Source organism: Schistocerca cancellata, chromosome 1, assembly GCF_023864275.1.
Source record: "Schistocerca cancellata isolate TAMUIC-IGC-003103 chromosome 1, iqSchCanc2.1, whole genome shotgun sequence".
Classification (NCBI taxonomy): Eukaryota; Metazoa; Arthropoda; class Insecta; order Orthoptera; family Acrididae; genus Schistocerca; species Schistocerca cancellata.
Window position 1 is genome coordinate 47698836 of NC_064626.1, and position 23908 is coordinate 47722743.

Sequence of the window (23908 nt, forward strand, 5' to 3'; positions counted from 1 at the left end):
GAAAAGCACGAATTATCAAATTCTGCATTAGGAAATTTGCGGAAGAAAATCGTAACATGGAACAAAGCAGACATTTTAGTATTGTTTCCTACTTTTATCCAGTAGAAGTTCGTTCAAATCACAAAGCTAATAGAATTTTGAATAGAAGTTTTTGGCCTACATTTAGCCTCATGATAATAGTGCTAACTGTTTACAATTACCTGAATCAAGAATTAAAGCTGATAGATAGAACAATGTGGCGTTATTCACCATCAAATTACTTGCCACTAGAAGATACATCTTGTAGCAAAAAATTATTGAGTAACAAATATTACCTTCTATTGAGTTAAAAAAAAATTTCTCGTACTGGGGGAACATCTCAATGTCAACATCCAATGTCAGACGCTGCAAGCATGTTGAAGACAAGCAAAAGAGGTGTGTTGTCATTACCTTAAGTGGCAATGTATTGTTTAAATGGCATGGGGCTACATAAAACTATCGATAGTAAATGCAGGTTGTTTCTATTGACCGTGCTACATGCAGTGAAATCTGCAGCAACTCCCAACCTCATTTGCATTTCATCATTACAAACTTGTAAAAACATTTAAAGTGAGGTTATCACAAGAAATAATTACAATATTAAGGAAATATATAGCAGCTTTAATCTCTGACTCAGAAATTAATCTAAGTTACACAAACAAAATCAGCTTCTGATTACCGTGCAGGTAGGAGGGGCGCCAGAAAGAAAAAGATACAAGAAGCTGATGAAGTGCGAGATATTCTTTTTAAAAGAAATTCGTAACGAAAAGATTATACAGGTTTTTATTATACTACTGATATTTACAATATTATTTCAGAGCTTAGGAAGCTGCGGATACTTCTTCATAGCTTTTTATTCATTTTGGGCTACATTGAGGAATGAATTAGCGGACCCCATATAATATGAAAATGTCACAAGGCGTTAGGACAGGTGATCTAGGGAGCAAAGGGAACAGAACTACATCATTTTCACAACTACGTCCCACTCAGCGATGCAGTACTTCGTTGTTTAGATAACGACGAATATCGATACTCCATCAGCAGTGCCTTGTATTGCTGAATGACTAACTGAATGACTTAAAAACTGTAGTTAGTTGTGAAGACAGCTGCAACGTATGAAGGTAAAAGATACCGACTATAGTTTTTCAGAGAAGAAAAACTGACTAAACAGCTTCATCTGTGACACTGCACATAAAACATTAACCTTCGGCCAATATTATTCATGCGCTTATATATAAAGATGATGATGATGATGATGATGACAATGACAATTTTCACTGCCTCACACTGTAGCGATAAAACTCACTCTATATAAATGGAATGTTACTTCTTCGCTCAGTATGGGCTTGGAGGTGAAATGTTCATCCTCCAGAGCTTCCTGCTATGAGGTACATAACTAAAGGCGCTAGTTATAAACTTCCGGTTTTAATTGTTGCAGGAGCTACAGACGGTAGGGTTTGAAATATAAAACTGTTCGGACGATTTTATGGCAGCATTTATAAGGCTTGCCAAGTTCGTGACTTACACGTACCATTAATTTTCTAGGACTGCATATGAAACTTTCCCTCACCCGCTGCACGACCGCATAGGGCAGAATGAGTCGAGCGATACTTTTCCGTTTACTGACACAACCAGTGTCTGTAAACTGTCGATACCAACGTACAGTGATATGTTTATATAATAGATCTTTTCCATAATTTCCATCTGAATGCATGCTGCGCTGTTGTAACATTTGGCGTATTCCAATAAATGAAAACTCTTTCCTTGCTTTCTCGCCATTTTGTCAAGGCACTGCACTTGTAACGCCAACTGATGAGTACTATGCACACTTGGTGAGGTCGTGGTTCTGTTCATGCATCAATCATATTTGTATATGTTGTTATATCCACTCGGTAGACGTTTCAAAAAAAAAAAGTATGGCTCCTGAGCAATATGGGACTTAACATCTGAGGTCATCAGTCCCCTAGAACTTAGAACTGCTTGAACCTAACTAACCTAAGGACATGAAACAGATCCATGCCCGAGGCAGGATTCGAACCTGCGATCGTAGCGGTCGCGCGGTTCCAGACTGTAGCGTCTTGAGCCGCTCGGCCACACCGGCCGGCCGTAGTCGTTCCCTCCGCAGACTAGGCACGGCGTGCGGGCAGCCGCCCTACCAGGAGGTGGTGCGTAGGGAGGACGTACATGGAATACATGTACTAATATAACCTGTCACCAGCTCCCCAATTTTTGAGTTACATCACTGAAATTATCTACAATGGTTGATAGTAGTTCAGGGAATCTACGGAAATTTTTTTGTAATTTTGATTGAAATTGACAATTTTAAATTTTGGAACTCACGATTCACATAGGTGCCATTTACTAAGATGGTTTCTAAGAAATTGTGTTGTAAATGTTACAATATAATCTCTACGTTAATACAACGAACATACAGAAAGCATTTGAATCTATTGACATGTAAGGAAGTTTTATGTTTAATTACTTTTAATTGAAGAATGTAGAATTTTGATGTGTGTTTCTTCATTATACAGGGTGATTCAAAAATGCATGTAAATATTTCAAGGGTGTATTTGTGAGGTAAATATAAGACAAAAGTGTTCTATACAATTTTTTCCATACTTGGCTTATTACAGAGTTATGAACAAAACAGGATAATACATTCAATACAACGTAAGGTATTTAATTCCCAGAGTTCACAGTTTAATTACAGTGCATTTGGACTAACAACGCAAACTGATAAATAAACGTGACGTAACAAACTGAAACAATTCCTCGCGAACACTGTATTAATTTAGGTCCTGTTGATTGAACTACAGCAATGCACAATAACTAAGGAAAATTGAAGCATTTTACAGACTGTACTGTACTGTACTGTATTTGCACAAATCTTAATGCAATGCATGTTCAAAATGCTGTCCCTGAACTTGCAGACAGACCCGTGCTCGTCGCATCAATGATCTCTGCTCATTACACAGTCCGTTCAACTCTCCACGAATAATTTCACAACCACCTTCAATTCTTTGTTGTAGCACTTCTCTGTTCGGTACTGCAGAAGAATACACCAATGTCTTTAGTCGGCCCCATAAATAAAAGTCTAAAGGGTTCAGGTCAGGTGATCTGGCTGGCCAAGCAATTGGTCCTTCGCGACCTATCCATCGATGTGGATACGCAGAATTGAGGTACGCCCTTACGTTGCGGCTGTAATGGGCGGGAGCACCATCGTGCATAAACCACATGGTGGCTCGTGTTGCAAGAGGGACATCCTGTAACAATCCAGGCAATTCTCCCTCCACAAATTCGCAGTACGCGTGCCCATTCAGCCTTGGAGGCAGAACATGAGGTCCGAGTAAGTAATTCCCCACAATACCACACCAAATGTTTATGGAGAATTGATGTTGATATCCACGCACAATTCTCGCGCCAGGATTCTCGACAGCCCACTGGTGCATATTATGCGAATTGATTACACCCGCACGAGTAAACATGGCCTCATCTGTGAATAATATCCGCCGAATGAACATTGTATCATTCAAATGACGCTCTTGTAACCACTGGCAGAATTGCTGACGGCGAGGATAGTCTTCAGGTGTCAATTCGTGCACTTTTTGCAGGTGAAATGGATGCAACTGTTGTCTCCGAAGCAGCCGCCATACAGTAGATTGTGTAAGTCGTACAGCTGCACTAATTTGTCTCGTACTGATAGATGGATCTTGGTCTACCAGGTCCAAAACATGTTCCTCGACGTTCACTGCATGCTCAAGTGGTCGACCTGAATGCGGCCCAGGACGAATGCCATACTCCCGCATACGTCTGTCCACAGATACAAACGTCTGATGACTTGGTAACCGTCTTCCTGGAAACAGCTCACTGTACCTTCGTCTTGCTGCAAGTGCATTTCCATCTGCTGCACCATACACAAGGTGCATATCAGCATACTCACTGTTTGAGTACATCATGTGCACGAAACCTTTGGCCTTCCGACGATGAATGAACGACAGGACGTACTTTTCCGTTACCAACAACATCAGCGCCATCTTCCGTACAGTAGGAGTAAACATCACGTGCAAACAAAAACAAACACTATTCATGCAGTTTCGAATCAACTGTTGGGAGATACGTATGTGAATTACGTACCAGAATATGGCATCCTGCTGCTTGCACTGCCGTCGTTTTGATACGGACATGACTTTCGTATTTAACGATAACTCTGGAATTAAACGTTTATGGAAAACATTTATAGAAGATTTTTGTCTTATATTTACCTCACAAATACACCCTTAAAATATTTACATGCATTTTTGAATCACCCTGTATATCTTGGCATTCATGCATGATATTAAATATTCACTCTGTGATTTTTGGCATGTGTAAGAAACGTATACAGTCACATCTTTTCTACTTTTGGAGAAAAATGTACCTTTGCACTGTAAAAGGCGTTTTCTCAGAACAATTATTTAAAGTTTGACATGCTCTTTCTTTGTCATTCCGTCCTTCAAAAGCCACCAGTTCTACACCCATTGTCTTCATTTCAATTTCCATTTCTCTTCTTGCTTTTTCTTTTCTGCCTTGTCAGCTCTGCAAGGTCTTCAAGATGTCGCGAGTGAAAACTCAGGGCTTGAAGCCCATTCTCCTGAAGACCTTAATCATCTCAGTGTTACTACCATTAAAAATAATGACTGTGCCATAAACTGCAATTTCAACTATCTTGGATGAGAAAATGTAGTTTTGGGGCAACGTTTCCATATGATGGTATTCAGGGACTCACTATATCGTGTCCTGACATAGGTGGGAGAGGGAGAAGAGGGGTTACTGGTCAGTCTAAGCTCCGGAGCGATACAGAGCAGAAGGCAGAAGGACAATTCACAGTGAAGGCATTTGATTGTTTCCTTCTATCTGAGCCAACACTGGTACAGTTATTTTCTAGAAATGCAGGTGGTGAGACTCGGTAGGAAACTTGTTCTGGAGATTCTTGGACAAACAGGCTTTTGAAATAGTTGTTTATTCCAGACAGGACCAACTTATTCACTGGACGCTAGTTCTAGGGTTATAAAATGCATGACTAACACTGTTACGGTTAGACACTGGACTCGCATTCGGGAGGACAACTGTTCAATCCCGCGTCCGGTCATCCTGATTTAGGTTTTCCGTGATTTCCCTAAATCGCTCCAGGCAAATGCCGGGATGGTTCCTTTCAAAGGGCACGGCCCAATTCCTTCCCCGTCCTTTCCTAATCCGATGAGACCGATGACCTCGCTGTCTGGTCTCCTTCCCCCCAAAATAAAAATAAAAAAAGAAACTAACACTGTTTCAACAGTAGACAGTGCAGAAGTCCCAGGACTGGATGCTAACCACAGTAGAAAACACTAGCAGCATCTTAAGGCAACAACTTAATTGCAAAACAAAACATACGGAATGTAACACTGTCCACGGAGGCACTCCAAGTGAAAGAGCAGACTTATGATGTAGCTGGACCGAGGCTGATGAAGTCGACGGACGCAGATTCGGTGCCCAGATCGTCTCACTGAGAACGCCACCAAAATGTGGAATCTAGGGGTTTAAGGAGTCACGTTGAAGCACTGTTTTTCCCATTTAAAGCCACTCATCCAATCCCGCAGTTCTCTTGTAGGTGCCTGCCAATCACGGTTTAGGTAGGTCATCTCTACTGCTCCTAAGGCGGGGATGTTAGCGCAATTGCATTAAGTCCGTATTTGGTAATCAACATTGTTCAGCTGAAAGCTAAACGTAACTGCTCTGCCAAATAAGGCTTGCAACATTATTGTTGTACGTCATTTAGCCCCGCCCCTCGGGCTCCCCGGAGTAGGGACTGCTAGGTCACCAGTTTTTGGCGTTTTCGCGCTCTTTCTAACCCTTGTGAGCCTACTGACGTTGCTGTTCTCAGGGCTGGTATCAGGCTGGCTTTATACGCTAATACGTGCCTGTTGGCTACAAAGTTCTACTGTTACAACATACCACAGCGTCTAGACGACGTATGAAGCTACATGTTAATTCCTTGCAGAGTAACAACGCCCTGGGACCCATTCTGGAAGCGTCTGCATTTTCGCAAGGATCTCTCCTTACGTTTTACTTTATGTAACAATATGTCTCCTAGTTTCGTCTGCCCTCAGCATAGTCTCTTCTTCCGCGTCTTCGAGCGCCTGTCCTCCTTTCTCACAGCTTGAAGATGAACACTACAGTAGCAAGGAACAATCAATAAATAACAATTAGGATTCAGCGTTTTGCCCTGAACACTTTTCTTGAGAAGATCAGGGTTGCATAGGACACTGAATGTTGGCTTAATGAGGTTGAAAATAGATTTAGTAACGCTTTCCTTGCGCCGGCCGCGGTGGTCTAGCGGTTCTAGGCGCTCAGTCCGGAACCGCGCGACTGCTACGGTCGCAGGTTCGAATCCTGCCTCGGGCATGGATGTGTGTGATGTCCTTAGGTTAGTTAGGTTTAAGTAGTTCTACGTTCTAGAGGACTGATGACCACCGATGTTAAGTCCCATAGTGCTCAGAGCCATTTGAACCTTTCCTTGCGAGTCTAAGGAATTCCATCCCTCTGTGCCTGTTTGTAGCGACACCAACTAATGGGGCAAAAATTGTGTATGGGCTGTTCGTCTGTGGATAACAAATGAAAATACGTTGTCCAAACAGACTGGCGCATGTATTCAAGTGTATTATGGTAAGAATATTAGGGATAATTTATGAAGTGTTGAAGGGTGTCAATCATCATCTTAGTTACCCTGTTCTTTCCACTTAGACCCTTCCCGCCTTCCAGCTTCTTGCCTTTCATGTCATCCTCAACTTGAATCCATGCGCATCTGGAAGTGACCTACGCATTCAAGCATTTCAGTAATACATTCTTCACCACATGGTTTGCTGTCACTTACTAACTTGAATGAATGCGCTGGAGTAACCATCACCAAGATACTTTAGGTATCTAGCTCAATTTTTAACACATTTCTTTCTAAACATGAGCTTCATTCCCGCACCTTGCATAGAGCCACTTGATCCAGAATGGTTAATTATCCAGCTGTGGTTCTTCATCAAATCTTCTGTTATCATTGTCTGGTAATAGGAAAATTTTGGCAGTACTTGCACATTACTTGCACACCAAGTACTTTACCTACATCGATACTTATTACACTTGAAATGCCGTATAGGGATGTATGGCCTCTCTCCATAAATGTGCCACCACATGAAACAACCAGATCCGTCGTCAGGTGATTACCATCCTCAACATTCAAAGTATCATTCTCTCCTATTGCCTCTGCTGTTGCTGCAGGTAATTTCTCTTCACAAGCTTCATAAAGTGCCTTCTCCAATTCAGTATTTGGCGTTGAAAATGTAACACATGGTGGTTGCATATTCATCATTCCACACAAATGCACCTTAGACCATATAAAAATCTCATATTCGCTTCATAATAACAGTCATTTGATTTTGATGTTTTAAATGAGGTGTCTGCATCACAGTCCTTGCATAAAATATGTACATTACACACGTCGCCCATTCTGTTACCATCATCGAATAATTCCAGATTGTCTGAACCACATGTCTTACATACACATGCTAATTTCACTGCACTAGACAACAACTCAATGTCAATAATCCGATATCCAGTGTTAGTATTACTGATAATGGTGATGACTGTCAAAATGACACATTAAATCTTCAGTCTTGAGCGGCTGGGAGGAGAGTTCACGTGTTTATAACACATAATTTCGTCAGATAACTCGGTACCATTATTAAACTGTAGACACACTAATAATTTCGGTAGAGCACGTACACGCTCCTTGCACATCTTTTTGAAAACTTTTCTTGGTCGTGGCATTATAGAAACACAACAGAATACAACGACGAAGTTAGCAAAACGACGTAAATCGACTACTGGCCATTAAAATTGCTACACCAAGAAGAAATCGAAATGATAAACAGGTATTCATTGGACAAATATATTATACTAGAACTGACATGTGATTACATTTTCATGCAATTTGGTTGCATAGATCCTGAGAAATCGGTACCCAGATCAACCACCTCTGGCCGTGATAACGGCCTTAATACGCCTGATCATTGAGTCAAACAGAGCTCGGATGGCGTGTACAGGTACAGCTGCCCATGCAGCTTCAACACGATACCACAGTTCATCAAGAGTAGTGACTGGCGTATTGTGACGAGCCAGTTGCTCGACCACCATTGACCAGACGTTTTCAATTGGTGAGAGATCTGGAGAACGTGCAGGCCACGGCAGCAGACGAACATTTTCTGTATCCAGAAAGACCCGTACAGGCCCTGCAACATGCGGTCGTGCATCATCCTGCTGAAATGTAGGGTTTCGCAGAGATCGGATTCGACCATCATGATGCTGTAAACAGAACCTGGAGTCATCCGAAAAAATTACGTTTTCCCACTCGTGCACCCAGGTTCGTCGTTGAGTACACCATCGCAGGCGCTCCCGTCTGTGATGCAGCGTCAAGGGTAACCGCATCCATGGTCTCCGAGCTGATAGTCCCTGCTCCTGCAAACGTCATCGAAATGTTCGTGCAGATAGTTGTTGTCTTCCAAACGTCCAGATCTGTTGACTCAAGGATCGAGTCGTGGCTGCACGATCCGTTCCAGCCATGCGGATAAGATGCCTGTCATCTCGACTGCTGGTGGTACTGCTTGGGATCCAGCACGGCGTTGCGTATTACCCTCCTGAAGCCACCGATTCCATATTCTGCTAACAGTCATTGGATCTCGACCAACGCGAGCAGCAATGTCGCGATACGATAGACTTCAATCTGACCTTTATCAAAGTCGGAAACGTGATGGTACACATTTCTGGTCCTTAAACGAGGCATCACAACAACGTTTCACCTGGCAACGCCGGTCAACTGCTGTTTGTGTTTGAGAAATAGGTTGGAAACTTTCCTCGTGTCAGCACGTTGTAGGTGTCGCCACCGGCACCAACCTTGTAGGAATGCTTTGAAAAGCTAAAAGTTTGCATATCACACAATCTTTTTCCTGTCGGATAAATGTCACGCCTGTAGCACGTCATCTTCGTGGTGTAGAAATTTTAATGGCCAGCAGTGTAGATACAAGTATTCGCGACTCTCTAAACAAAGATTATCGTTGTCTTTTGCTTCCAGTGACATTATCCAAATGTCGCAGATGATACATCACAAAGAGAACGCTTTTGAACACATTCTAATTTGATTTCTGAAAGAATTATAAGTTGAATTATGAATGCGTGCAAAGTCTACGTGATGTGTCTGCCAGGGGAATCCGCTTCGCATCAAGAGATAAAAACGAGACACATGGGGATAGAGGTATACGAGCTGATCCGAATGAACCAGAACGGGTAGAACCATACATCTACTGCTATAACCAGTAAGTTACTTTTCAATTTATCATAGTTCTATAAACTTATATTACAAAATACCACATTATGAAATATAACAACGCGATCTTGCGAGGAGTAGAATTAAACGAAATGTAAAGTCGATGCTAAACTGTCGAAGAACGTGAAGATGTGCCCCAGATCTCGAAATGCATCGTGCATTTTAGTAAAAATCAAGATTTGTGGCTGAAGGCTTCAGTTCTTTATTATTACGAAAGTATACAGTCACGGACGAACCAAGGCAAACTAGGGATAAAATGAAGTTGTTATAATCATTAGCGAAATCCGTAGATCCAGACTACCAGGGCATAAATAAATGACTAACAGGAATAACAGGTAATAACAGGTAAGAAAAATTACAAATTATCTTCTCGGTGTACCCAAGAAAACGAAATATCGCCAGAAAATCTTTCCAGTTCGCTACACTACTAGGGATCAGTCGTACTATCCCTGGTTAACTGTTCTCGAAACAGAGCGGAAAACTCGTTGTACGAACACATCCCACCTTTATCCTTCGTTTAGCTTCGGTTAGGCGTTATTATAACTAAATCGGTGATTCTGGCAGGGTTAGTGAAGCTAACCGGAGAATAAGTCTTCAAAATGGCAAGAATAATTGCAGAATTAGTAATGACGAGATTGTTTGTTAGAACAACGAAGGTGAAAAACGAGGACAAGACCCGAACTTCATTGAACAAGACGATCGAAATGCAGAGGTTGGTAAAGGAGAGGAATTCGTGGTGGGCCGCATCAAATCAGTCAGAAGACTGATGCCTCAGCGAAAAAAAAAAAAATAAATAAAATAAAGGAGGTGATTCCTACTTAGATCTTATGTTTGAGAACCGTGAGCATATCACATATTGGTACTTAGCGAATTGTACTCTGTCGTTTATTTATGTAAACGAGGTAGATAAAAAGACCATATGTGCCAAAACAGTCTCTCGTATTTGGCGTGTACTACAACTGCTACAATATTAAAAAGGCGACATTATTTTATCTAGCTGACAGTGACAAAAATAGGCGTAATCATATCGAGAAACCACACCAGTCTTCGGCACTGTTCGTATTAACAGTTTTTTCACTATTAGGCAACGACGTTTTGATTTTTCATGTAGCCAAACGTTTGATGAACTTTGATGAGGTAACAGAGTCTTTCTCAAAAAGGAAAGCACGCTGTGTGAAGTCGCTGAAAGATTGCAGAGAAAAAATTGCTGGGACCTAAGGATTGAAGAAACGTGCACTGTCTTGCTTGCCTCTTCTCTTTATTGGTTTTGTGTTTTCCATATTTGATTTTATGTCACACAAAACAGAAAGCTATTGGCTAACAGGCGATAGAAAGTGCAAATTTCCTGAATAATACCACCCAGAATTAATTGTGAGAGCTTTAACGGGGATAGGATGTCAAACCGTCCGAATGGTAGTTGATTTCCGTTGAACGAAATACAGTGACGTGGAATAGACGAATGATTGGTGAAGAGGTGGGTCACTGCGCTTTGGCATATTTAAGATCAAATAACATGTGCTGCATTTTCTCGAACATAATTGTTTGTGTATCAAACTCTTCAGAAATATGTGCGCTACGAAATGAACTTGTTTTTGGATTTTTTTAAAATAATTAAGGTCGTATCTCAAGCGCACCAGCCGGGGGTGGGAGAAAGGGGGGGGGGCGGCGGGGTAGGGACGCCACTATCAAAGTTTTGTCCCGGTCCGGGGCTACTTAGATCACTCCACGGTATGAGAATACTTTATATATAATATTTTAGAAACTCTATAACTTTGAAAACGATTGATCCATTTCTAGTAGCCCCGTATAATGACACACGAAACCAATAAACAATGATGTGACGGACGTATTGGCGTTGTAGTTTTCATAAACACCGGGATGAGAAAATAATTGAATTGATAACCGTTTCTGTTTCAGAGACATGTGAAAAGATTCATTAGTAATTTAGATTCATTTGCAGAAATAGAACAACGACCGGTAGCCGATTTATAAAAGAGAGTACTACGAAATAGGGCACATCAGGAGCTGCAGAGGCGGTCGTCAGATCAGTTTTAACACATCGGAAAAAATAGCAGTACCTCATGTAGCGGTCGTTACTAGCAGCGAACATCTGTGCAGGAAGCCTACTCGCTCTGTGACCAAGAAAGAGCCAAAAAATTTCAGAATAGCACAATTTTCTTAGTTCAGTATCATGTTAAGGAATTATGTGACGGTTATGAGAGAGAGAGAGAGAGAGAGAGAGAGAGAGAGAGAGTGAGTGAGTGTGTGTGTGTGTGTGTGTGTGTGTGTGTGTGTGTGTGTAGTGGCAAAGGACTAACTCGGAAAGAGAGGTAACTTCATCTCATATTACGCCACTTAATACGGTGGTTCCGCAGGTCGTACCTGTGCCGATTGGTCGCCTTTTTGTGTGTGACCTCATACTCCTTTCTCTCGTCTCTGCTTTAATAATTAGAAGCTTTGTACTCCGTTCTCGTTAAGCACTACGTCTGATTAGCCTTTATAATGAAAACTGAAAGGTTTTGTGTATGACTTGAAATCATTCCCTGACCTAGGAGACAAAAATGGCTCTGAGCACTATGGGACTTAACATCTGAGGTCATCAGTCCCCTGGAACGTAGAACTACTTAAACCTAACTAACCTAAGGACATTACACACATCCATGCCCGAGGCAGGATTCGAACCTGCGACGTAGCAGTCGCGCGGTTCCGGACTGAGCGCCTAGAACCGCGAGACCACCGCGGCCGGCCTGGGAGACAAACGAGTAAATTAAGGAATAAAGAAAACTGCGGACTCACACACGGTCATATGTTCTCCTTTCCTTTTTTTTCAAAATGGTAGTGTTATTGAGTAAATTCTCAATTACCAGTTTCGGAAAAGCCACATTTGAGGTTCTCAGTTCTCTAGCAATGAAATACTTCAAGGTTTGGTCCTTTGGTCAAACTACATTTCGTGTTCTGTGTGACAGAAGGGACGTAGAACTGATACGTTCGTTTTTCAGCTTGTAGCTAACAGGCTACGTGCAGGACTACGTGCTTCCCTCGCCACAAGAAGACACTGAACCCTGTCAGGCCGGAACCAGCGTACCGGTTTCGTTATCATCCACAGTGCTACGAATTACTCGTAGTTACTCAAGTGAGGAGTAAAGAAATGTTTTTGGAGTTCGGAGTAGAACAATACGTGCATGCTACGCAAATTTATCTTGCTGAATGATTTCTCTATACCACAATATTTTTTTCATTTATTGCAAGTTGATTTGCACCTGGAGCTGGCTGGTGTTTTCTTCTTCTTTTTTTTTTCAGTATGTGCACGGCATTCAGTAGGACGTGGGCGTCAAAGCATTTCTAAGAACAGTGTGGGAGCGCGTGCCGTAGCTGACTCAGGTAACCTGAAACGTCCTCTTTGAAAAATTATACCTGACTGTGCTTAAACTGACACACAATACTTTTAGCGCAACGCAATCTGACTTTCAGATATCCCTACAAAAGAATGGCCCTGACTAACATTAACCTATACCTTTCACAAATCACTTACCTCACCAAAAATCTTCGTTACTCGAACTACTGCAATGCAGCGAGCGCCACTACTGCCAGCTAAATAAAAGATTCAAACTACTGAAGGCACTAACTACTGATAGGCATAGTTAGCAAATGAAAGATTTTAATAGAGAACAAACAATGTATTTACCTTAATATTCATAATTGACATCCAGTCTTACAAAATTCAAAACTCCGCCATCTCTCTCTCCACATCCACCACTACTGGCGGCTCACCTCCAACTGCGCAACGCTACGCGCTGTTCACATCCAGCTGCCGCTGCCCAACACTACAATGGCAGACAACAATGCAAACTAGCCACAGACTGCACACAGCACAGCCAGTGATTTTCATACAGAGCGCTACGTAACGTTGCCAATAAGAAAACATAAACAGCCTACTTACATAGACCCCATGCTCCCCACAAAAAATTTTACAAATTGTTTTGGGCACTGGCCAATACAGATTTGATAAAATTTTTCATAATCGTAATTACAATAACAAAGAAATCAAATGCACACACTTATTGATGAAATGTTGGTCAAAAGCTAAAATTTTCTCACAGTCCATAAAGATAGTCCTGATCATTCATCATAATAGTAATTACAGTTTTTTTTCGCAAAGTCTCATTAGTAAAAGAAATTGCACACAGAAGTAGTGGATTTCCATGCAGTCTTGAAGAAGTAGTGTTATCCTTCCAACGGAAAAACAGTGCTGACTCTTGACATGCTGACAGGTAATGGGCCACAACAGAGCAAACCCACAGCAGAGTCATTCGACGTTTTGAAGAAGATTCGTAGGTAGGTCATCACAGAGCAGACCCACTATAGTCTTGGTAGAGAGTATGGTATTGGTGGGCCACCAGAGGACTACTGTAGTCCTGGTAGAGATTGTGGTACTGGTGAGTCAGCAAATGTGTAGACCCACTGTAGTCCTTGTAGAAATAATGGTATTGGCAGGGCTCTTCTTCGGCGTATCCCCACTTGATCAGGTTATCCTGTGATCTTCCCATTTGACATCTAAGTCTATTTAGGCTCTTCCAGACTCTCCATTCCAATTGTGATCCTGGCAGGGTCGCCATATGAAACGTCCGCTTTGAAAAATTATACCTGACTGTGCTTAAACTGACACACAATACTTTTAGCGCAACGCAATCTGACTTTCAGAAATCCCTACAAAAGAATGGCCCTGACTAACATTAACCTATACCTTTCACAAATCACTTACCTCACCAAAAATCTTCATTACTCGAACTACTGCAATGCAGCGAGCGCCACTACTGCCAGCTAAATAAAAGATTCAAACTACTAAAGGCACTAACTACTGATAGGCATAGTTAGCAAATGAAAGATTTTGATAGAGAACAAACAATGTATTTACCTTAATATTCATAATTGACATCCAGTCTTACAAAATTCAAAACTCCGCCATCTCTCTCTCCACATCCACCACTACTGGCGGCTCACCTCCAACTGCGCAACGCTACGCGCTGTTCACATCCAGCTGCCGCTGCCCAACACTACAATGGCAGACAACAATCCAAACTAGCCACAGACTGCACACAGCACAGCCAGTGATTTTCATACAGAGCGCTACGTAACGTTGCCAATAAGAAAACATAAACAGCCTACTTACAAACCGACAGCCCAGTGAATTGCTTGAGCCGGTAGTCCTTATGTGTGTGTGTGTGTGTGTGTGTGTGTCAGAATCTAGAGTTTGACGCACGGCCGTCCTCGCTATAGCGGGTAGCATTGAGCTCTCACACGTCCTAAAATTGTATCTGTAAGGAGACAGTATCTCCAAGCAGAACATTCTCCTGGAGGCGTAAAGAGGCAGTTGCATGTAGACTAGGCTCCAGCCGGGAATTTTGAAAGTATAACGGCTAGTACCAGGCCAGTGACCAAGGTGGATATTCTTGGAATTTCTAGGCCCCAGTTTGGTGTACAGATAAGATCATACGATCAGTCGTGGAATGCTTCCTTGCAGGAGGCCACTCCTGTTTTTTCGCGTCCACTTCCTCGGATGTGACTCTCATAGTTCATCGACCGTGTGTTGGACATGGGAAGCTTCACTTTCGTGACTGGATGTCGCCGTTAAAATTAGCCCTAGTGGGGTAGTTGGCATCATCTTTCAGAGGCGCAGTAGCTCTGACCCTGGGCAATGGTGGCAGCTACCAGGAAATACGAAGTCGCCAAAGCCTCACAGCAAGATATTATACAACTGTTTAAAGCTAAAGACTGGATGATTGTGTGGTGTCACCGCCAGACACCACACTTGCTAGGTGGTCGCTTTAAATCGGCCGCGGTCCATTAGTACATGTCGGACCCGTGTGTCGCCACTGTCAGTAATTGCAGAACGAGCGCCACCACACGGCAGGTCTAGAGAGACGTACTAGGACTCGTCCCAGTTGTACGACGACTTTGCTAGTGACTACACTGACGAAGCCTTTCTCTCATTTGCCGAGAGACAGAATAGCCTTCAGCTAAGTCCATGGCTACGACCTAGCAATGCGCCATTAACCATTTCTAGAGAGAGTCTCTCTTGTATCATCAAGAATGCTGTATACAAATGATGGATTAAAGTTAAGTATTCCAGCAGCTACGTACTTTTCTTTATAGTATTCATTACGTATCCTGTTTCAGACCTACCGCCCACCTGCGTGAGTTGACGCGTGCATTTCGGCCTCCTCTATAAATTAGTGTACGTCGTGTTGGCTAATCTGCAGACACAACAGATTGTGCCACTTATCGTCAAACTTTGTTAGTCGAGAGAGATGGGAATGTTCCCTAGGTGGCATTTCGAACATTCGGTCTGACTGGGCATTCCGTAACATTCGGCGGACTATTCGGCAAAGTGTTCAGAGGAGCGTCGTTGTAACTGTACTTCCGGACGGGACGCGAACCAGGAAAGTACCTTAAGACGGGACGAGAAGGTGTAAAGTATGCTCGATCGTGACGCGAAGCTGTAGGGTCCACGATGGGGATCTGAGGAACGGGTTTCATCCTCGGTGTGGGCCGTGGCACCTTTTGTGGCGCACATGTCGTCTGCGGTGGTCGATGTCGCAGCTCGTCTTGATACGTCTTGGTAGCAATGCGAGGCGGGATGCTAGTCATGTGGTTATAGGCACATTTGTCGGATGCTCTGGCAAACGATCCGGTCACAGAAAACCATCATAACGACCGGGAGAGCGGTGTGTTGACCGCACGCCCCTCCTATCCGCATCCTCACTGAGGATGACACGGCGGTCGGATGGTCCCGTTGGGCCACTTGTGGCCTGAAGACGGAGTGCTGCTGCTGCTGGCAGACGATGGCCTAGCCAAGACGCAGTTATTTGGGGTCCTGCGTGGATTTTCATAATAACAACTGAACGACGAAATTATCATGTTCGAAGGAACCATGCGTTTAGAGACCTTCGATATGTTAGCTACCAGACACTCACAGAAATTGAGGGGCAAAGTCCAAGGTAAGCTCTTCAACAATGTGTAATTGTACAGATATCATGTTACGATTTACTCATCTCCATTGTGTGAGTGAGCTCATTATTAAGTAGCTTGTGTGGAATATTTTGTTATAAATTAGAGGCTCAGTTATCGCTCTTCAAAAGATCCCTTGATCTCACCATTATGAACCTCAACAAGAACCACGGCCTCGAGTCACTTTCTAAGCCCCTCCCCACCCTTTCTCTTTCCTTGCTTGTCCCTCGCGCACAGTCCATTAGTTGCAGAGTCGTAGAGGGGCGATCTGAATATCGAAATGGTTCAAACGATTCTGATCAGAGGCACCATACACTGAAGTGACAAAAGTCATGGGATACTTCCTAATGTTGTGTCGTATCTCTTGTTGCCCGTTGTATCACAGTAACTCGATGTGGCATGGACTCAAGAAGTCGTTGGAAGTCCCCACCACAGATATTAAGCCATCCTGCCTCTATACCCGTCCATAATTGCGGAAATGTTGCTGGTGTCGCATTTTGTGCACGAACTGATCTCTCGCCTGTATCCCATAGACGTTCGATGGGATTGGTGTAGAGCGATCTGAGTGACTAAATTATCCCTCCGATTCTCCAGAATGTTCTTCAAAACAATCGCGGACAACTGTGGCCCTTCTTCATGACACTCTGTTACCAATAAAAATTCCATGGTTGTTCGGAAACATTAAGTTCATGAATGGCTGAAAATGGTCCCAAAGTAGCCTATTTCCAGTAAATGATAGGTTCACTTGTATAAGAGAATCCATGTAAACAGAGCCCACACTGTTATCGGGCCACCACCAACATGCACACTGCCTTCTTGACAACTTTGGTCTATGACTTCGAACAATATCATCAGCTCTTACTAGCTGAAATTGCGACTCATCTCACCAGGCCACTGTGTTCCAATCGTCAAGGGTCCAACCGATAAGGTTACGAAGCCAGGGGAGGCGCCGTAGGTGATGTCGTGCTTTTAGCAAAGTCACTCGCATCGGCCGTCTACTGCCGTCGCCCATTAACGACACATTTCGCTGCTCTGCTCTAATATACTAACGTATACGTTCGTCGTATGTCCAACGTGAATCCCGCGGTTATTTCACGCTGTGTTGCTAGTCTGTCAGCACCGACAACTCTACGCGAACGCCGCGGTTGGTTGTTAAGTGTGAGCGGACGATTTGGATGGGATTCGGTTAATGAAAAGAGGACATACATTTCAAGGTTTATTTCCCCAAAACAATTAATTAATTGTAATAAATTACACTGTGGCCTACAAATTACAGTGACACAAACAAATCAAGCTGCTTACAACATGAGGTAATAAAAATGTCATATGCCACAGATGAACAGAGAAACTTATTTGTGTCGTTTGAATCACTGCCAAACAAAACTGTTTACAATTTGATACATTAACAAATAACCATTGTGCATTAAACTACATACTTTCACCTAATACAGTTAAATTTTATAATGTGAAGCACAAATGTATAATTTACAATTAAATTGTCAGTCGAAGTTACTCCTTCCGATACCTTCTTTAAAAGAGTGATAAAATTTCCAAAAGGTATCTCAATTAAATATGCCCTAAAACCCTTAACACAACAACACGTACATGACTAGCTCAAATAATAAATATTTGTTCGGCAAAGCCCAACATTTGCTTCCTTACAGAAAGTTTGCTGATTTCCACAGCGCAGACCACATTCAAACTCTAGCCAACATGGGCCGCTTGCCGGTCAAAACATGTTATGACTGCGGCAGCGGGCAAACTTACATAGGTAATAAAAGAACACAGGCCACCTAGCAATCTTACCAAAATCAGTTTACACGAAGGAGGAAGACATAATAAATACCATACGCAAGTGCACTTGCTAAACCTACGAATAAAATACAGTATAAAAGGATCTCAATTAATGACAAAATCCGGGATAGGCCCGGCAATATTGCATCTGAGCGCTAGTAGCCAAAATGAGGTTGACAGATACCAAGGTCTGACATCATCTTAGGGCTAACTGGCACAACAAATAAATAAGAGTAAAAGAACAAGCAAATGGCAATGCCCAAGAATGTAAATAGGATGAAGTATACACGAAGCTAAAATCAAATGCTAGCACCTTGGGCATCATCTTAGGCTGAATTGACACTACAAATAAATAAAGGTAAAAGACCAGGCAAATCAAAATGCCCAGCAATTTAAATAAAAATAAGTAAGCACAATGCTAAAAGCGATTGCTAGCAACTTAACAAGCACACATATATACAGGGCTATTACAAATGATTGAAGCGATTTCATAAATTCACTGTAGCCCCATTCATTGACATATGGTCACGACTCACTACAGATACGTAGAAAAACTCATAAAGTTTTGTTCGGCTGAAGCCGTACTTCAGGTTTCTGCCGCCAGAGCGCTCGAGAGCGCAGTGAGAGAAAATGGCGACAGGAGCCGAGAAAGCGTATGTCGTGCTTGAAATGCACTCACATCAGTCAGTCATAACAGTGCAACGACACTTCAGGACGAAGTTCAACAAAGATCCACCAACTGCTAACTCCATTCGGCAATGGTATGCGCAGTTTAAAGCTTCTGGATGCCTCTGTGAGGAGAAGTCAACGGGTCGGCCTGCAGTGAGCGAAGAAACGGTTGAACGCGTGCGGGCAAGTTTCACGTGTAGCCCGCGGAAGTCGACGAATAAAACAAGCAGGGAGCTAAACGTACCATAGCCGACGGTTTGGAAAATCTTACGGAAAAGGCTAAAGCAGAATGCCAGTTCGGCATTTCTTAAACAGGAGATTGGAAAACCGATGGATCGGTCGTGGTGGAGATCATGATCAGCAATTCATGTCATGGCCTCCACGCTCTCCCGACTTAACCCCATGCGATTTCTTTCTGGGGGGATATGTGAAAGATTCAGTATGTAAACCTCCTCTACCAAGACACGTGCCAGAACTGCGAGCTCGCATCAATGATGCTTCCGAACTCATTGATGGGGACATGCTGCGCCGAGAGTGGGAGGAACTTGATTATCGGCTTGATGTCTGCCGAATCACTAAAGGGGCACATATCGAACATTTGTGAATGCCTAAAAAAAACTTGAGTTTTTGTATATGTGTAAAAAGCATTGTGAAAATATCTCAACTAATAAAGTTGTTGTAGAGATGTGAAATCGCTTCAATCATTTGTAATAACCCTGTATATCAGACTACTGGCACATCACAAAACGGAACAGGCGCGCGCGCAGTCCCAGCAAGCCAGGAAACCAATAACACACACTGCAGCAACCGAGCCAGCCTGACAACAGTAATTTCAAGTCAGAATCAGGGCGCGTGAGCACACCGGGTCCACGCAAAGCACACACTGCCAAATAATTCCCACCAACAGATACGGCTGCCCCACGGGCGGGAAAACGGGGGCGACGACCGGGTACAACCCCAGCAGAAAACTCGACACCTAGACTCCGGCGAAATGGAATCACGCAGAAAATATAAACAACAGCTGAAGTAAGGTGAAACGAACCCCGCCACGCAGACCGGGCAGAGCAAACGCACAGGAAGCCTGCCCTGCAGTCCTCACAACTGCTGGGTGCGGAAACCCAAGCGATATCGTGGCACCCTTTTCAGAGGCGGAGAACCTCGAGCGATCGCGTGCGGGGATCCATCAGTTGTCCACTACAGCACGTCACCAACACGCCACGCTACGCCACCCTACGGCCAAATCAACGAGGCCTGCCAACAACGAGACCACACCTCCGTGCCGGGGCCGAAGGCAAAACACCACCAGCTCCGTGCGAATCCAACTGCCGAGCCGAGCGCGCGCGGCCCCCCGCAAAAAACGCTCCAGAGGGCAGCAGCCGCCGCAGCGCCTGCGCAGGCCGAACCAGACGGATACACAAATACAAGTCGCTATCGATAGTGCCGGATACGCAACGCGCCAGAGAAATGCCACAATGTGAACGCCGTCGTAGTGAGAGGTAATGCCTTAATGCTTGAAATTTGATATTCTCGGTAGACTCTTGACAATGTGGATCTCGGAATACTGAATTCTGAAACCATTTTCGAAATGGATTGTGCCCTGCGTCTAGCTCCGACTATCCTCCCACGTTCAATGTCTGTTAATTCCAGTCGTTTGGGCATTAACACGTCGGAAACGCTTTCTGTGGTGTCACCGCCAGACACCACACTTGCTAGGTGGTAGCTTAAATCGGCCGCGGTCCATTAGTACATGTCGGACCCGCGTGTCGCCACTGTTAGTACTTGCAGACCTAGCGCCACCACATGGCAGGTCTAGAAAGACGGACTAGCACTCGCCCCAGTTGTACGGACGACATTGCTAGCGACTAGACGTACGAAGCCTTCCTCTCATTAGCCGAGAGACAGTTAGAATAGCCTTCAGCTAAGTCCATAGCTACGACCTAGCAAGGCGCAGTTAACCATATCTGGAGAGAGTCTTACTTGTATTCACCATAAACGATGTATACCAAAAGGATGGATTAAAGTTAAGTATTCCCAAAGCAACGTACTTTTCTTATTAGCATTCATTGAGCATCCTGTTTCAGACTTCACGATATTCTGGGTGAGCTTATAGCGTGCCTATTCGGCCCCTTCAAAATAACACTGTGTCGGCACTTCTGTCGACACATAACACTTTCACGTTAATCGCCTGAGTACAACTGACAACTCCGACAGTGCACTGTCCTTTAATACCTTGTGCAAGCGATACTGTCGGCATCTGTATAGGTGCATATCGCTGCCCCCTGAGTTTTGTCAGTGTATGTATTGAGCCTTAGTGCAGTGACATCTGGCAACTGGACAGAGGTATTGTTTACTCAGGCAAGTTGAACTAGCTGACAATACAAACTGAATGTTCTCAATGTCTGAACCCAGCACCTTTACACCAACGTGTGAGGTAAGACATTCGTTGCAGCTCACAAAGTAATTTTAACGATGCTGTTACCGTTTCTCCGTTGAACGGTTACAAGACATGGGCATATGTGCGACGACTAAGAATATAATGGCCGTCCGATGTGGCCGAGCGGTTCTATGCGCTTCAGTCTGGAACCGCGCGAACGCTACGGTCGCAGGTTCAAATTCTGTCTCGGGTACGGATGTGTGTGATGTCCTTAGGTTAGTTAGGTTTAATTAGTTCTAAGTTCTAGGGGACTGATGACTTCAGATGTTAATGCCCATAGTGCTCAGAGCCATTTGAACCATTTAAGAATATAATGAAAAGAAATACATTGTACCGGTCTCACTCTTTTTTTAAAATTCATTCAAAGTTGCGGAGATTAATCAGCGATATTTTCTGTGAATTTTGGCCCAATGGACGCATGATCTCTTAGCCACTTACCAGTAATACATTTCTGTAATTCACGTGTGGACCTTACTGGACCGAACAATGGGCAGCATTTTCTCAGTTTCGTTATAATTTTTCTTTCCGCCCATATTACTTTAGCGATGAAGAGCCCATTCTGAATGAATTAGTCAGACCAACTTGCTGTAATATTATTGGGCTCTACTGCCAAAACAACTAGCCAATCGCGAATTTTTTGCAACTTCTTTTCTGTCTGGCACATGAGTTGTGTTATTCCTGCTACCTCTAGGTCTGCCGATCCCTTGTATTCTTTTATTTTTAGCTTTACTACAGGTTTCGTAAAATTGCACAACCTGTCTAGCGAAATGGAATGGTTCCATTTTTTTTAATGTCACCATGGAATATCAGCCTGCGATTTTTCATATCCCAATAAATGTTGGTATATTTTTGAAATTGTTTACTGGCTCCGAGTTCCATCTTCAGTATAATTTGGACCTAAAACATTACTGATTACATCCTGTAAGCTCTGTTAGATGTTTTATTCAGTTATTTAATCGAGTTACTTTGTTTTATGCGAGAATACATTCACAACAGCGATAAGGCGGGTAATATACAATCGCCGCAACCAACAACTCAAAACACAGAGTAACGCAACAACTCTGAGACGGAAGATGCCTGCCGTGATCAAAGTGTCTTTAACCTGATCTGTTACGTACCGTAGGGTCCACGGTACGCCAACGGTTGCAAGAACGTTCCCTTACGTGTATTGTCAAAAAGTCGACCTTCAGTAACTTGGCAGAGTGGCACAGTGACGCACAACCGACTTTATTTCAAGCTGAAGAATCCTCGGAATTTAACGCAGCAGCGGAAGTAGTGCACTAATCATAGCAAGTAGGTTCCCTGTCAGTATCGACCAGATTTACGAAAGCTGCGCCCTTCACATATCCACGGAAGACGATGGCCATAGCATTTCCATTATTATTTCTGGCGACCGAGTTGGACAGGAAACACAACAATCGTGGGCAAACCGTAAATCAGTAGAGTTCATGACGTCGAGCACAAGTGTGTGGTTCGAAGGTATCGGTTCCCAGACAATGTGATAAATAGCTTAGCTACAAGTCCTCTAGGAGATGTGGGAGGATTTGTTCAAGGAAATTTTTTTACAGGGCTCCGTTCAGCTTATCGGAAATAACATAAGGCCCAGTCACATAATCAATGAGAATCATCCCACACACTGCAGGCAGTCAGACTTGTGGTTATAGCATCGACACACCAGTGCGTGTTGGTTTGCGCTATCTCATCTGTATCACTAAACTGATAAATCGATTCATGGTTCAGAGTTCATGTCGCACAGTTCCAGTTGCAGATCCTAGGGAAACAGAAATATGACCTTCAATATTTCGTGTAATTAGTGACCGAATTTGAAGATAACGTTACATATCGTAATAATCGGATTATGGCAGCATTGAAATTTTTTCAACGTTTAACGCAGTAAGACAATTGTCACAGTTGAAAACTGTCTACAAATCTGTATCTTAAGGCAACAAAGCTCACGAAGCGCTAATTCATCCAGTAATTGAGAATCAGAGCACTTGGTAAGTTCCAAAAGAACACATCACACAATTTTTCCCTGTCAGTCTTCCTCCCCCTGCCCCCCACCCCACCCTTCCCAAATTACCGTCATTCATTCAGTAAACGTTCAGAATCAAGCATGATATTCTAATTTATTACTAAATACGTTTGCAGCACCTTTTGCAAACAGTAATCGTAGGATTATGTCATCATTGTACGTTATATAGTTCGCAAATATGACTTCACAAACATCGAATGATAGCGAATCCCATGAAGCCGCAAACATAACTTCTAAGTGCTGTCGATATTAAACATTGCACTCTGTCTCAAGGAAACCTAAGTTTTCACCTACTAAATTTCTACTCTTTTTCTCGATTATAGTCCCACAAAATAATTAAAGGAAACAGTCTGTAGATGAACCTAAAATTATCATAGTCAGAGCTTTACGCATTCAACCATAAAGGGTACAATATTTAACACGTTAACTCTTTTGTAAGGTATCAGAAGTCTGACGCTGTTCCATACGTGCGACATTGCTTCTTAATGATTCTTCGTTTACTGGTATCTTAATTTATTCTGCTAGTTACTCCAATTAACTTGGTTTATGTGAAAACAGTACACAACAG